General features: G+C 47.4%; 1 pseudogene; it reads right to left on the bottom strand.

Moving 5' to 3' along the window:
- Positions 1-323: 323 nt before the first annotated feature.
- LOC129075365 (rRNA-processing protein FCF1 homolog) lies at positions 324-968 on the bottom strand (annotated as a pseudogene).
- Positions 969-15,322: the final 14,354 nt, after the last annotated feature.

Genomic DNA, 15,322 nt, shown 5'->3' with positions numbered 1-15,322 from the left:
TTCTTGTGTTATTCATCCCTGTATCCCCAGCAACTCTAACAGTACTTGTCATGTGATAGAGACTATTTTTGATAAATGAATGATTAATAGTGCTACTTTTTTCTCTGGGTATCCTTACAATAAATCTCTACTACCTGATGCTGTCCCGCGCGCACGTGTGTGTAGCCATCTGATTTATAAAAAGTTGTAACAAATATCAAAATTTTAAAGAATCGTTCTCAAAACAAGATCAAAAAGTGAGTGTATTTAACTATACTCAGCTCATAGCAGAGCAAATGGTGAGTGGAGTGATAGTAGCTCATTCTGTAGCATGTTTAATAAACTCACAGCAGAGAAAGTTGGTTGATGGAAAGCAGAGGAACTTTGTCCTTTAAGCATGAGGACCGAAGGGCTCCATAATCATCTGGCATCCACTCAATGTTGTACTTATGGTTAGAAATGTACATGATGGGAACTCTAGGGATCTTCCTGATTCTTCCTTTAAGGTCCTAGTCAACTGTGGCCACAATGTAACACTTGTGCTGAGTTAACCTCTGTGCTAAGAAGTCACCTGCATAGGTTCCTTTGTGTGTGCATGGTAATTGTTCACATCTTGGATCCTTGGAGGTCCTTAGAGCCACTCCACACTTCTGCCCCAATTTCTCAATTTCAGCCATTACACAGTCAGTTATACAAGGGATACACCTGGCGTAGAGACAGTCCAACATTGACTGCACTAAGTTCAGTTTAGCCTTAATGGAAAAGTTGATAAAGTTGGTATCAACAACCAGGAAGTGGTAAGGTGGGCCCAGTTGTGTGTTATATCGGAAGAATAAGCAGAGAGGATATTGGGGAACTTCTCTTTCCTTGAGTGCACTAGGATCTTCCTTTTATTTCTCTTTAGGTTTTAATCTATTCTTTTCTTTAAGCCTCTGATCTCTCAGACTAAGCATTCACTTCATGGCCGCATATTTTCTTGTTTTCTTTTGCTTCCCCTTGTTCACACACACTCTTGTTTCTTCTGGAATTAGCCCTGACAATGTCCTTGAATATGGAAACTGCCAAAACCTGTTGGGGATAATTGGTCCCCCATATTACCCATTCCATTCATTCTCGGCTGGTAACTTAATTCCTTCAGGGGGAAAAAACGAATTGATATGTTCCTACATCCTTCCCTCCTTCTTACCTATTTCAGAAGAGATATTGCTAGGCTGATGTTTGGTCCCTCCAAAATCAGTATTTGAAATCCTGACTTATGGATTTGAACATAATCAGTATTTGAAATGTGACAGTATTAGGATGTGGGGTCTTTGGAAAATAACTAGGTCATGATGGCTGAACCTTCATAATGGGATTAGTGTCCTTGTAAAAGAGACCATAAGAGACCCCACAGAGGTCCCTAGGCCCTTCCACCATGTGAGGATATGAGAAGTGTATAATCTGGAAGAAGGCCCTCACCCCACGATGTTGGCATCCTAATCTTGGACTTTCAGCCTCCAAAACTGTGAGAAATAAAATTCTGTTGTTTGTAAACCACCCAGTCTGTGATTTTTTTTTATAGTAGCCTGAATGCACTAAATACATGTATCCTCACCCCCTCCCAGGTGAAAGCCAGTCCCCCAACTATGCTCTGATTCCCACCCCTTCTAATCTCCTCAGGGGTTTTGATCCTTCAGTTGTCCCTCTTTCTTCAACACCTTTAATTTCACCTTCTTTCTTCTAATCATCCTTCAAACATCTCCCAAAAGAAAAGCAAAATTGTTACCCTCTGTCCATAGCCCACTCAAGCTATTGTTTTAACTCTCATTCTTGGATGATCTCAGCCACTCCCTAGGCAGTAAGTATTCCTATGTGCTGAAGATTCCTTAATTAGCCAAGGTTCTTGGTTGTAAGGGTGAAAAAGCCAACTTTGGCTAATGTGAGCAGAAAAAAGTATTTACTGGAAAGGTATCAGGTAAATATAACTAACGTCCTTACTGACTCAAGACCCATCAATCATAATTCTGGTCATTACTTGGCCTTCCTGGGACCTTTCCAAGGGTATGACACTCAGATATGACTGCCAGACCCTTTGGCAGTCTGTGTCTGGTTTATTCATCAATCTCTTGTGAGCTAGTTTGCTGTAAATCAGCCTTGATTTCATGAACTGGTAATTTTGTGGCTACTCATTATTTAAAACGAAAAAATTGCTTTCCCTGCTTGGCTTTTAATTTTAGAAACCGAAGCTAATTTGTACCAGCATTAAGCCTTTTACTTTTGATTTCAAGGATCTGGTTGCTTTATTCTCTAGTTATTGTATGCAACTTACCCTGAAAATAAAAACACTACATATTTCTCCAAACAAACTAAAACTTTTGGACCCGTTAAAACAAAAAAACAATAAATGTTACACATGACATCACTAGAACAATTTTGGTTACCCCTGAATTCACAGGGGGAACCCCAAGGGTGCACAGGCCTCTGTGATGCTGGGCTCCTTTGCAGGCTCCAGCTCTTCCCTGGCTCAGGCCCCTCAGCCTTCTTCCAACCCTCATGTCTCTCTGGAACTGCTGGCGATCGGCTCCAAAACCCCCAATTACATAACACGGAGAACAATTTAGCCTCTACTTTCTACCCTCTCAAACATTTTAGACTCAGAACCACTTTACGTTCTTAAAAATTATTGGTAACCCCATTTAACTTTTTAAATATGAGCTATTTACCAATATTCACTCATCATAAATTAAAACTGGGAAAATTTTAAAATAATTATCTATTGATTCATTTAAAATAGCAGTAATAAACTTGTTACATGTTAACATAAAAAATTTTATTTTAAATAATTATATTTCCCAAAACGAACACACACAAAAAGTAGTGAGAAGCATGGCATTGTTTTACAATTTTCAGGATCTTTTTAATATCTGGCTTAACAGAAGACAACTACAGTCACCCATCTGCTTCTGCATTTAATTTGCAGCAATATCACATGCCGTGCAACCTTTGGAAGATTCCACTGTACATTCATGACAGAATAGAAAATAGCAAATAATGTGTTAGTATTACTATAAAAATAATTTTGACCTTGCAGACACCCTCTCTCCAAGAAAGGGTCTTACAGACTTAGTCAAAGTAGATAGCAAAGGGAGGCGTGGAGGAGGAGAAGGGAGACAAGTCCCACCCATTTATTCAGCAGTCCTGAGCATCATCAGATAAGATTGTCAGGTGCTCAGAAAATCACAAGAGAAACCATGATAGTGTAGGAGGAGCGGAGTCTTTGAAATACTGTGTATATCACTTCTACTATCAGGGAAAGGAAGCCTTTGAAACTGTAATTAATACCAAGGTCCAGAGAAGGGAGAAGGAGGGGGAGCCTGGAGACTGGCTACAAGCATAAAACCCCTAAAATCCCAGTAGACGGTGCACTCAGACTAGCTGAGTGTCTGTTTGCATCTTTGTGCTCAAGTGTATTTTATAAATAAACATGCTATGCCATTTCCACTACATGTGTTGTCTCTCACCTGAACTCATCTCTCATGACAAGAACTGAGAAGGAGAGCCCCTAACTTAGGTCTCCCTGGTAACACAGACCTCCAAAGACTTATGGATCACACTTTAAGAACCACTTTTCTAGACCATGCCCTGAGGTGAGTTGCTGACTTTTCACACCTTAAGGAAGCCCATCATTCATTCACTCAACAAACACTAATGCACCTACTTGAGTACCTGACACTGTTCTGCATGGTGGGGATGCAGCTGGGAATAAAACAAAGTCCTAGTCCTCAGGGAGCCTTCATTCTAGTGGGAGGAGACAGGCAATAAAAAAATATAGTTTTGCCAAATGATAATTGCCACAAAGAAAAAGAAAGTTGGTCCTGGCCAATGTGACTCAGTTGGTCACCTGCATCATACTGTAACCAAAGGTTATAGGTTTGATTCTCAGTCAGGGCACATTGGGGTTGTGCCCTGAGTCAGGGGTTGCAGATTCTACCCCTGGTCTGGATATGTATAATCCCTGGTCCAGGGGCGTTCGGGAGAAAACCAATTGATGCTTCTCTCTCATATCGATGTTTCTCTCTCTCTAAAAGCAATGGAGAAAAAATGTTCTTGGGTGAGGATTAAAAAAAAGAAGAAAAAAGGAAAGCCAAAGAAGGCAACACGGATCGAAGGAGGGGAATGTTCTTTAAGGGTGGTCAGGGAGGCCTCTCGGAGAAGGTTACATCTGAACAGAGCCTGAAGGATAGGGGGCAGAGAGCCAGGGGAATGAATATCAGAGGGACAAGCATTCCAGGCAGCAGGAGCAGCAAGTGAAACGGCCCTGAGACAGAAGTGTGTTCATCTTACTTGAGGAAAAGCAAGGAGGCTGCTGAGGCCTGAATGGATGAAGAGTGGGCAGAAGAGTGGTGAGGGATAAGGTCAGAGGAGGGGGCGTGCTCAAGATGCTGAGTACACTTTGAAGGATAATGATGGTTTCACTGAACTCATGCCCCTCTTTGAGGCCACAGATCATACTCTCCAAAAATGACCGCAGTGATATGTCTAGTCCTACAAGCCCTCTCAGAACCTTGACATTCCCCATCAAGAAATGGAGTATACTTCCTTTCCCCTTGAACCTGGGAAGGGCTTAGTGGTTTCCTTAATAAACAGAGTGTGACAGAAGTGACACTGTGTATGACACCCAAGGTTAGGTCATAAAACACAATATGGTTTCTGCCTGGTTCTCTGTCATTGGATGCTCACCCTGGAATCCACCATCATGCTGTGAGGAAGCCCAAACTAATCCAAGCAGAAAGACCACAGGGAGGGAGTCCCGTGTGGCAATATGAGACTTTCAGCTGACAACCAGCAAGAACCAACAGTCATGTAAGTCAACAAATTTTCAGATTATTCCAGCTCCCAGCCTTTGAGTCTTCCAGCTGAAACCTCAGACCTTGTGGAAAAGAGAGAAGCAATCCTTGCTGTGCCCTGCCTAATTTCCTGACCCACTGTACCTGTGTGAATAATGAACTACTGCTTTAGACAACTAAATTTTGGATAATTTATTTGTCTAAATTTGCAATGCAGCAGTTGATAACTGAAACAGAGACCTCTTAGCATCCTATGTGAGATTTCCAAAGAAGTAATCTAATCATTAGACCTGATTAAAATCCTGCAATGATTTCTTAGGCTAAAGTCAAAGCTGGTGAGCTCACCAGGGAGTTAAAAAGGATTTCAGCAATCACTGGGCCTTCTTCCCTCCAGGTTATGACTGGGCAGCTTTGGGGATCAGGCTGGTGGGTGGACGCAGTCCCAAAGTAGGTTAATAGAAAGGCAATAGTAATCATCAGGCATGGACAGTGCCTGTTCCTGACATTCGCTTCCTCCAGTGAACAGAGACCACATAAGCCCCAGAGAAAGCCCAAGGTCTCCTACCCCTGCTGCTCCCCACCCCTTTCTTCTGCCATAACAATCCCCTGGTGAGGAAGGATTTTCCAGTGAATTTCTTAAAAGTTTCAAGTAGAAGTTGCAAGCATGGGCCACACTGACCTGCAGATGTGTGTGTGTTCTGAAGCATGAGTTAGTTGATGTGGTAGGCTATCCACAGAAATGGCTGCCAACTCTATACAGGCTCCCATGCTTGTACATGCCAGTCAGGCCTTCCACCAAGAGGTGGAGTTTATTTCCGTACACCTTGAATTCAGGCTGGACATGTATCTTGGTTTGATGGAAAGAATGCAGAAAAGTAATAATGTGTGAGTTCCAGGCCTAGGCCCTATGAGGCTTTGCTGTCCCCATTTTCATCTTTTTGGGATCAAGCCACTCAAGAAATAAGCTTGGGCTGGAGACCACATGGAGAGAGACCACAGGGAGAGTACCCCAGGCATTCCAACCAGCCCAGCTGAGGCACCACACAGGTGAGTGAAGCCACCTGGAGTAGTCCAGCCCCAATCAGACTCCAGGCTGAATGCAGACCCATGAGGGACCCCAACTGACATCACGTGAAAAAGAACTGCCCAGCAGAGTCCAGCCGAACTACAGAGGCATTAGAAATATTAAATCCTTGATATTATTAACCATTAAGTTTTAACGTGATTTGTTACCCAGAAGTAAGCAACTGCAACAATTGACAATATTTAAAGACATAAAGCTGTCACACAAAACCATGAAATCTGAGGGTTTTTTTCTTAAACACTTCAGACTCCAGAGCAGAATACGAATGACGTGCCCCAACCCACAGTGAAGATCTGCGGGTACAAGATGACTGCTTCAGAGAAGGGACAGGGCAGAAATGATAGGAGCTGTTAACCAATCATAACTCTTTCCCAAGGCAGACTCACTGGGCAGGACACTAATCAGCAAGTATGTATAATTTCTGGGTGGGGAGAGAATTCTCACAGGGAACTTTCAAAGTATTCTTTTCCCTTCCTGAAATTTCTAAAATTTATCTTCTGTAACAGTACGAACGGGGCACCTTGTGATTTACTTCAGAACAATAGATGGTAGACACACTTGGTTAACTTTATCTTTGCTCAAAAGAAGGGAAGGCATAATTAGTTATGTGGTAGTGACTGGGAACCCTTATGGCCATATGGGGGATTTGACCATATAGCTCCTTGAACTTGGAGGAACCCAAACTCACCCGGCTGGACTTGGGGGCTCTATTCTGGGCCAGTAGGGTGGAGGATGGGGGTCACAGGGATATTATATAATAAGAGCTGTTTTTCACTCTCACTACCCTGGAAAAGAAAAGAGGTGACCCACAGGAGGAGGAAATATTTCTTGGCTCCTTCCCAGTGCTCCAGACCCTGGGATCGTCTACATTGTTTATCATAAGCCTGACTCTGACAGGAAGTGATGGGAGAAGGACTCCATATATACAACATTCAGAAAAGCTGATGCAGCCACCCCACCACCCCCACCTCCCGCCCCGCCCCCCACTGAAATGAAGCAGAGCATGCTAAATCACACAGAAGCAAAATAAAACCACCAGGTTTGTATTCCTGCCCGTCAACAAACAGCTTTGGTCGTCCCATGGAGGCTGATATCCTGCTCTGCCTGCCTATTTTTTGTACCCCACCTCCAGGTTTGCCTACAAGCTTTACTGCTCAGTGGCTGAGTCCTGGAGCAAGGGAGTTAAATCTCTGAAAAGTGCAAGTGTTGATCCCATTAACTACTGGGAATAGCCTGAGACAATCCCAAGAGGGTAGTACTACTGTCATTTTCATCACTCCTATTTTACAGGAGAAGCACCTGAAGCACAAAGACAAGGGCACAGTTAATTAGCAAGTACCGGAGCTGGGATTCAAACCCAAGTAATTGGGCTCCAGATTCCATACTCTTAACCACCACTAGTTGTTTTCTGGGTGTTAGATAAGCAAGCACTTTGTAAGTTGCAGGAAATCTCAGTGCATTCCTGAATAGTTATAATTCTAGGAAGGCATAAATTAAGCACTCTAGGTCTGCCCCAGGTCAGAGCTGGCACAGGAAGGGCAGCCCTGGTGCCCCTATCCCAGGCAAGCACCTAGGCAGAGCAGGACTCAACTCTGGAGTATCAGGACCGTCACTACGGATAGCTAGGGGCGGGGGCGGGTGGCCCGTGGCTGATGGCTTTCTGCCCTGCTTCCCTTTCCTCCTGCAGGAGGTCCAGTGCCCTGATTAGACTGTGGAGCCAGACTGTCTGGCCTTGGATCTGGCTCTACCCCACTTACGAAATGGGTAGGATAATGCTTGTTGTATTAAATGAGTTAATACATGTAAGTACATAGTAGAGTGTCTTGTACACAGTAAATCCCAACTATAATTGGTAACTATCCCCTCACTTTATCAGCTCCAAACCTTCTACATACCAGGCAGCAGACAGAAGCCAAGGAAGGCCTCAACCCAATCCAGGTTCTTGTCACAGCACAAGTAGGAATTTGAGAGCATGACAGAAAGATTTAGCAAAGCACAATAAATTTATTAAAGTGATAGATAGTGTGCACTCAAGTGAAAGCAGGCAACCACAGAGAACGTGTTGATGGAGCCTGGGTGTGGAAGGTTTTTATTAAATGTGGGCAAGGGGGTTGGGAATAAGGTGATCCTCTGCTTCTGGATTTGTGATGCTGGTGGGGTGATTGCCAACCTGGCTTGTCCTAGTCCCTCCTCTCCAGCTTTCCAGATAGTGATTCCCTCCCCCGCCCCCCTGCCTTTTTTGGTAGTTGTGCTTTCAATTACAGGAACCTGGGAAGAGGTGATCAATGAAGATCACATCTGCAAGTTCCAGCCAAGATGAAAGGGGAAGGGGTAGAGCTTGAGGCCCTTGTTCCCTATTCTATCTTTCCTGCCTCATTCTCACCCAAAGGTTCTCAAAACATTTTGATTCTTTTGTTTTTGGGCACTTTTCACCTTGGAATTAGAAGTATAATCTTCTCTTCAGAGGTTAAAGCTTATCCCAAGATGGAAGCTGTAATAGAAGATTTCAAGCATCACAGCAGGCTCTTGGGATGACTTTTGGGGAGAAGCACTTTCCTGGGAACTAACTTTTCCCAGGTGAGTGACTTAACTACACTGACACTTGGAGTGTGGAGTGCGGAAGGGAGATGGGGAACTAATGGTAACACCCAACTCTTGGGGAGATGGAGGAGCACCAATGGCTTCTTTTGCAGCTCCTTCCCCTCCTAAAGACACCTTTTTTCACTCACTGTAGGCCCCACATATCCCCTGTCCTCCTCCCTCCCAGGATTCAGGTGACTTGGCCTATCTGCTAGGAAAGCCATTGAATTTCATGCAAGGTTAATGGCTCTTGTGCCCGAATGGCACTGCTCACTGGATCTGTGATGCAAACTGCTATTCCCCAACCAACTGTGAAGCCAGAGCAGCATAGGAGAGCCTGATGGCAGAGGCCTGGCTGGTGCTGGGACTCCTGGGTCCTGTCCTGGTAGACCTAAGGGGAAAGCAAAAACTGAGTGAGACATGGTGAGAAGGCTGAACTGGGGTGAAGAGAAAAATGGTTAGTTGGAATCAGAGCTCTGCCCCAGGGCCTGGGACTCAGTCTAAGAGAAGAGGTACCTGGCTTGGGCAGGCACTCCTAAATGGCATCTCTCTCTCCCAGGCCATGTTTACCTCCAGGTATCATGTCTAGCAGTGTTAAATTTACAAAGAGCCCCAAAAGCCATAATCCCACTAAACCTTCAGGAGAGCCTTGTAAGGTGCTGACTTCTCTTAAGACGATGACCAAAGGCTTGAAAACAACCTCAGAAAAGTTGTCATGAACAGTTTAACAGTTATTAAGTGCTTGCTGTATGCCAGGAAATAAATCTAGCTCTCCTAATTCAAGGTCCTTCCACATATTTACTTCAACATGTTGATTCCTGGTTTCCTCTCCTCCAAAATTTGCCTCCCAAACACTCACCTTCTGTTGTGATTTTTACATGTCTGCAAATCCTTTGATACTTCAAGAAATGGAACCAAATTCCCCTTCAGGCTACAAAAGGTACAGTGGCTTCCTGCTTGTTCCTGTTCCCCCACCATGTTACCAAATGTGGACCCATTGGTGGGGGGGGGGGGAGTCCCAGATGCTATTACTGGAACACTGCCCCCCTCCCTTCCCCAGGGTACCTCTGTTCTAGGTTCTTTGCCATTGCCCTTAAAAATTATGGTTTTCAATGGCAGTTTGGTGAAAAGGAAAGGAACTACTTATTCAAAAGCAATACAGGTTTTGAATAATTGCTCAATGTCACCGTTAAGTGTCAAAATCCCTTTAAAACATCCCCCAACACATACAGTACTGCCTTCCCCCCATCTGCCCAGTCAGGGGTACCGTCCTTCAGAAGAAAAAGAAGTCCAAAGCTCACCTAGGCAGGCCTCTCACTGTTCCTGGCACCATCTACTGCATTGCCGCCATCTCCAGGTCTTCATTGAGGACCAAGTGGCACCTTCTCATGGCCCACTAACAAGAGCTCTTTCTCTCCTTTCCTTCCCTTCCCACATGGTCTTTGCATTGTTCCCTAGCAGTGTGGAGCAAACCATCTCTGAGCTCTCATGCACATGTGCTGTAACCCGCTCGGTCAAGGGAGCTCCCCGCTCCGTTCCCAGAACTGCATGGTCAAAAGCCTCTAGTACGGCTGCCACACCTGGGTTTAAATCCTGGCGCGAATCTTCCCCTGAAACCTCATTTCCAACTCCCCCGAGGAAAAGTTGCCTCCCTGTTATATCCTGGGTTTAAGTTATGCAAACCTTCCTGGTTAGCCTTGTTGATATGCAAAATAACCATCTTTGCATATGAGCTTTGAAGCTATCCTGCTGTTATTGACTTGCAAAATGACTCAATAGCCCTGCTCCAAGTCCAGTAAGAAGCTGGCCTGTTATTGATATTCAACGTAACCCTCAATGGCCCTGCTCCAAGTCTCCCATTCCCCATGGCAGCCCTCCTTGGATGGGTGAAGAACATCCTATATTTTTCTTGGACACCCTAAGTTCTGGACTCTGTTACAAATCCCCTTTGTGGGGGCCTAGCTGCACCCTGTTACAATCCCACTTGCTCTGGGGGAATCCAACTATTACGTCAGGAGCAGATCTGTGGATAAATTCATGTGGAAAGGAACCGAAGGCCTCTGCCTAACGTGTGAATAAACTTGTGACTGAACCCCCAGTGGATCCCTGTACCTTCAGAGCAGCTTCACAAGAGGCCCTGACCTAGAACCAATCCTATTGGCTGTTCTTATATTCCCAGCCCTCAAAAATTAAGGTCATGAATGTTTTTGTTACAAGCTGCTGAGTTTTGGGGTAATTTTTTTTTTTCATTCTTAAAAATCTTATTGTTTTTCCATTAACCATTTATCCCCCCTATACCTTCTGGGGTAACTTTTTTTTGCAGCCACGAATAACCAATACACCTTCCCCAATGTAGGAACCTCTTTCTCTCCCCTTTACTGGGAGACTCAAATCAGGTGAGGTTGTAAAATGAGTCAGAGCACCTACATTCAAATTATCTGTAGGTGCTGCTTTCTGGCTGTGGTATTGAGCAGGTTACCTAACCTCTCTGTGCCTCAGTTTCCACATTTGTTAAAAAATGATGGAAAGGAAGATGGGGAAGATTAATCAGGGAATAAATCTGTGAGACTACCTGGCCCAATTCAGAGCATTTGGTGGTTGCAATCTGAGCACCCTCTGGCCCCCTCCAACTTTCCAGTCCCTGACTCCTTTGAATGTTCCTAAGCCTCTGCGGGGAGAGGCTGGGACATTGGAAGCTCCTCATCCTTGTGGAAGAGAGACTGTTCCATGATGCAACTGCTTTCTGTCTTGCAAGCTGGGTCAAGGCCAGAATGGAGGCTGCTTTCCGCAAAGCCCCTTAGAGACTGTCTGGGGGTAACTGATATTCACTCTGATGTAAAGCAGTGCCCCTCCCCTGCCTCCTGCTATATGCCACTTCCTGGGACAGGTTGTTGTCATGACCTGGTCAAGCATGTAAATGAATTTCTGTTCCTGCTAGCGGCCACATAGTAGTACATGTGACTATCCTTCCCCACTTCCTTTACCCTGCCAAGATGCTCAGGGATCCATTTCTCTTGTGGCTGCCCAAAACATGCCTTGTATGTAAGTTTCCCTTAATAAACTCCATTAATTACCAGACTGGAGTAACCAGCCTTTTTCTTCACTCTTTTCCCTGCTCTCCACTTAAGGAAGTAAATTTTCAGTATCTGGGTTTTTCCCTGGGTCTATATATATAGAAGAATCTCTTTTCACCAATGGAGACAGAGGAGGAAGATACCTGCCCTCTGCCAGGAATTTTCTCCCAGTCTTGGGTTAAGAGATTTGTCCATGAGAGGTAGGATGTACCAATGGAAAGGTACACAAGCCTGGCCAATGCAGAGCTGGGTTAGCCAGGCTGGTGCTCCAGCCTAGCCCCCCACCACCTCCCCTTAGGGGGAAAGAATTGTAATTTGCCACTCATTAGTTCCTAAAATACTAGGAAAACTGCCATTTCCAAGGCTTTGTCCATTTCCTTTCCCTTTCACCAGCTTCCTTTTCTCCTCACCTCCCTCTTTAAATTTTTTAAGTTTATCTTAATCACAAATAATATATGAAAAATATTAACTAACATTTCCTGAGAACTTACCAGCCAAGTTTATAATACTGTTACATCCCTCACAACCACTTTATGAGGCAAGTTCATATGTTAGTCCCATTTTACAGCTGAGAAAAACCAAGGCATAGGGGTTAAATAATGCTCAAGGTCAGAATAAGACAAAATAAGCTAATGAACCTCAGGCTTCAAGGTCAGTACCTCACCAACACATGCAGTTTCAAGGCTCTGTGCTTAATTTTTTTTGGTGGGGAGGGAGTGAAGAGTACCAAATTACTGTGAGGTAATGGTACAAATGAACGAACATTAGTAGATGATTCGGCTCTGTGCAGAATTTTGTATTCATATTCAGTAGTTCTTTTCTTAAATAGGTCCACAGAAACTAGATGCAGCCTCAGAGGTAACAGATGTAGTGTGCTGTTTTCTTGCAGATATTTAAAAAATACGTTTATCTCTATAAACAAGCACACACAAAAACTGACCCGCCCCCCACCCCTTAAAAATACCTGCCTGTCTTTCCACGTTTCTAACAGCTCCGGAGTATGCGCCACAGATGTTCAAATTTATTGACCCACCCTTCCAGAGTTGAGCCCTCCTCCACTACCCTCCCAACTGCAACTGTCCCTTCTAGGGCATTCCTCCCGGAGTATTCTGCCTTCGCCCGATCCTCTCAGCCTTGTTCCCGCCCTCAAACCGCCCCAGTCGACCCGTCTCTTCGCTACTTCTTCACCGCCCCCATTACTAGACGCCCATGAATTTCCCCTTTTCTCGTTTCGCCCCCCTAATTCACCACGCACCCCATCGTCCCCCTGAAATGGCTCCTCTCCTGCCCCGCACCCTCCCGGCGGGCCTCATTACACTTACAATCCCCCCAATCCTCGGATCCTTCCGCGCCCTTCCCCCGCGCGTCCTCTGGCCTCAGCCCCCACCCCTGCGACTCCGAGGCGGGGCAGAAGCTCGCAGCCGGAGGGCTACGACGTGCAAAGACAGGGTAATGAATGGCTTCAGCGGTAATTAGTGACCTGGAGGCTAATCACTATGTACATTTACATTTTAAATGCTGCCAGGCGAGCCGAGAAGCGGGGGTACGGGGTGGAGGGCGAGAGGGAGGGGATGCGGGCCTGTCTGCGCTCTCCCTGCACGGACTCCCAAGCAAAGTGAATCGAAGTGTGTACAGCTGGCTACAGGGGCGGGGGGCACCGCGCCTTCAAGGACCAGTCCAGGCGGACGCCCCATCTTCACCCTACGCAAAACCGTACCTCTCAGGCCCCCTCCTCCAAACTGCAGCCCCCTGCCTGCACCCCGTTGATGGAGAGCTCTATTCTTACCTAACCAGCCCCTTCCCACGTAGCTTCGTGCCGTACTGGGGCTTTTTCTCAGGCCTAACCGAAACTGCTGCTCTTTAAGTCCCACGACTACCCTGACCTTACAGAGCCTGGGGTTCCCCGCACCGCGCCACGCGCTACAGGCAGCCTTTGTGTCTTCTTAAGGCTTCTGTGCCTCTAGCTCCTCCTATAGCTGTTCCTCGTGGGGCCCGCAGGAGCTGGCGTGGGGTCTAAGTCCAGGTTCCCAAAGGAACGCGACCGAAGCGCCCATGATCACAACGAGCAAGCAGAAGATTCGGGAGGAGGTCGGTAACTCACGTTTCGGGTGCAACGGTCTACTAGTTCCAGCCACTCCCAAGGGGCGGTAATGGGTCAGCCCCGGGTTCCAAACAGCAGGGACCGAGAACTAGGAGTTACGGGGTGCTGAGGAGGTGAGAGCATCTGTGAGACGGAAGAGGAGGACTCCGGCAGTCCCTCTCAAGACTGGGGGCCCAGCTCCCCCAAGCATTGTGATGCCGCCAGCACTCAGAGTTGCCCGCCCGCCCAAGCTCTCCGTGTCCCTCCGGCCCCGCCAGGCTCCGTCTCGGCCATCCCCACCTGGATCAGGTCTGCCCCACTCTCTTAGGTCTGATTGAGCGGTGCGTCTAGGGGGATGGGAAGACGAAGGGTGAGGCCCGGGGGCAGTTCTAGGGAGGGTCCAGCTCCTCTTTCATCCTCCTCCCTCCCTTTGGCCGTCCTTCAACACTAACCTCGCCTCCGTCTTCACTGCTCTTCACTGGCTCATCTCATCTGGCAGAAGACCGGGACCACCCTCGGTCCTACGCAGCAGTTCCCAGAAAGGGGTACCCAGTAGCCTCATAATACCACCAAAGCTTCAACTTCCCACCTTCCTCCTTTTCCTCTCGTAAAACCTGCCTTCCTCCCCCGTTTGCTTTTGGAACAAGGACTCCAGAGGTCCCAGGGTGTTACAGCTGACTGACAACGAATTCCACTTGGGTAGAAAGGGGATCTACAGGAGCAGGGAAGCATGCCTGGTTTGCCTTGAAGAGTGCAGCTGTAATGGTGGACTTTTAGACAGGGGTGGAAGAAGCTTAACTCCCTTTGAGAAGGGAGCTCCTGGTTCTCTTCCCATTCATCCCAGGGAACAGCCTGGCCCAGACTCTCTCTCACTCCCCAATCCCCAAGGGTGGTCCGAGGGCCCGGTGACCTCCAGCACGGTCAGGAGCGGCGGGACTAAGACCTCAGTCTCCGGCTGCTCTGCGAGGACCACACCTCAACGTTGTGGTCCGAGGGAAGGCGTGGAGGGGGGCCGAAGCCTGCGCCTCCCGCACTTGCCGACCGAGCACAGGTCGTCCTTGAGGAGAGTGTCCAGGTTCGGCAGCAGAAGGAACAAAGTTGGGGTGGAATGGTCCCCAGAGCAGTGGGGGAAGGAGGCTCCGCAGGCCTCTGTAAATCTCTCCTAGGGAGGGAAGGGGCGGCCTTCACTGAAACGCGGAAAGGCTCGGGGAGCCGGCTTGAAGCGGCATTTGCACCGCAAACGCAGTTTTTATTTAGGTTACCTCTTTATAAAGGCTGGTTCCGGAAGGGCTGATGGCAATCATAGGGGAACTTCGCCTACCAAGTCAGCCCGTGGCGCTGCCATTACGCTCCACAACGCGCGCCGCTCCCACGCCCTTATAGCGGAGGATCCCGCAGCCTGGATCTGGGAAGCGGTTGAAATTGGGGCGGGGACCGCAGGCTGAGTTAGGGGCGGGGGCCTGGCGGAAGGGGCGGGGCTGCCAGGCGGGGCCTCGGCTACCGGCGCGGATCGCCGTGCGCCTAGAGCTCTGAGTAGAGCAGCAACCAAAAGAGAGTGGAAGACGACGATAGGTGCTCTCCCATCCGGCCCACCAGCCTGTCCGTCGCTCCCTCACCATTACCCCTGCCGGTCCTTGCTGGGTGCGACCGGCAGCCATGCCGCCCCAGGGCTGAGGACGACCCGTGGCGAGGCCCGCGG

This window comes from Pteronotus mesoamericanus, unplaced genomic scaffold (genome assembly GCF_021234165.1).
Source record: "Pteronotus mesoamericanus isolate MK-2021 breed Mesoamerican mustached bat unplaced genomic scaffold, CSHL_Meso_final contig_100, whole genome shotgun sequence".
NCBI lineage: Eukaryota > Metazoa > Chordata > Mammalia > Chiroptera > Mormoopidae > Pteronotus > Pteronotus mesoamericanus.
Note: the sequence above shows the minus strand (reverse complement) of the source record. Positions and strands in the feature narration are given on the sequence as shown.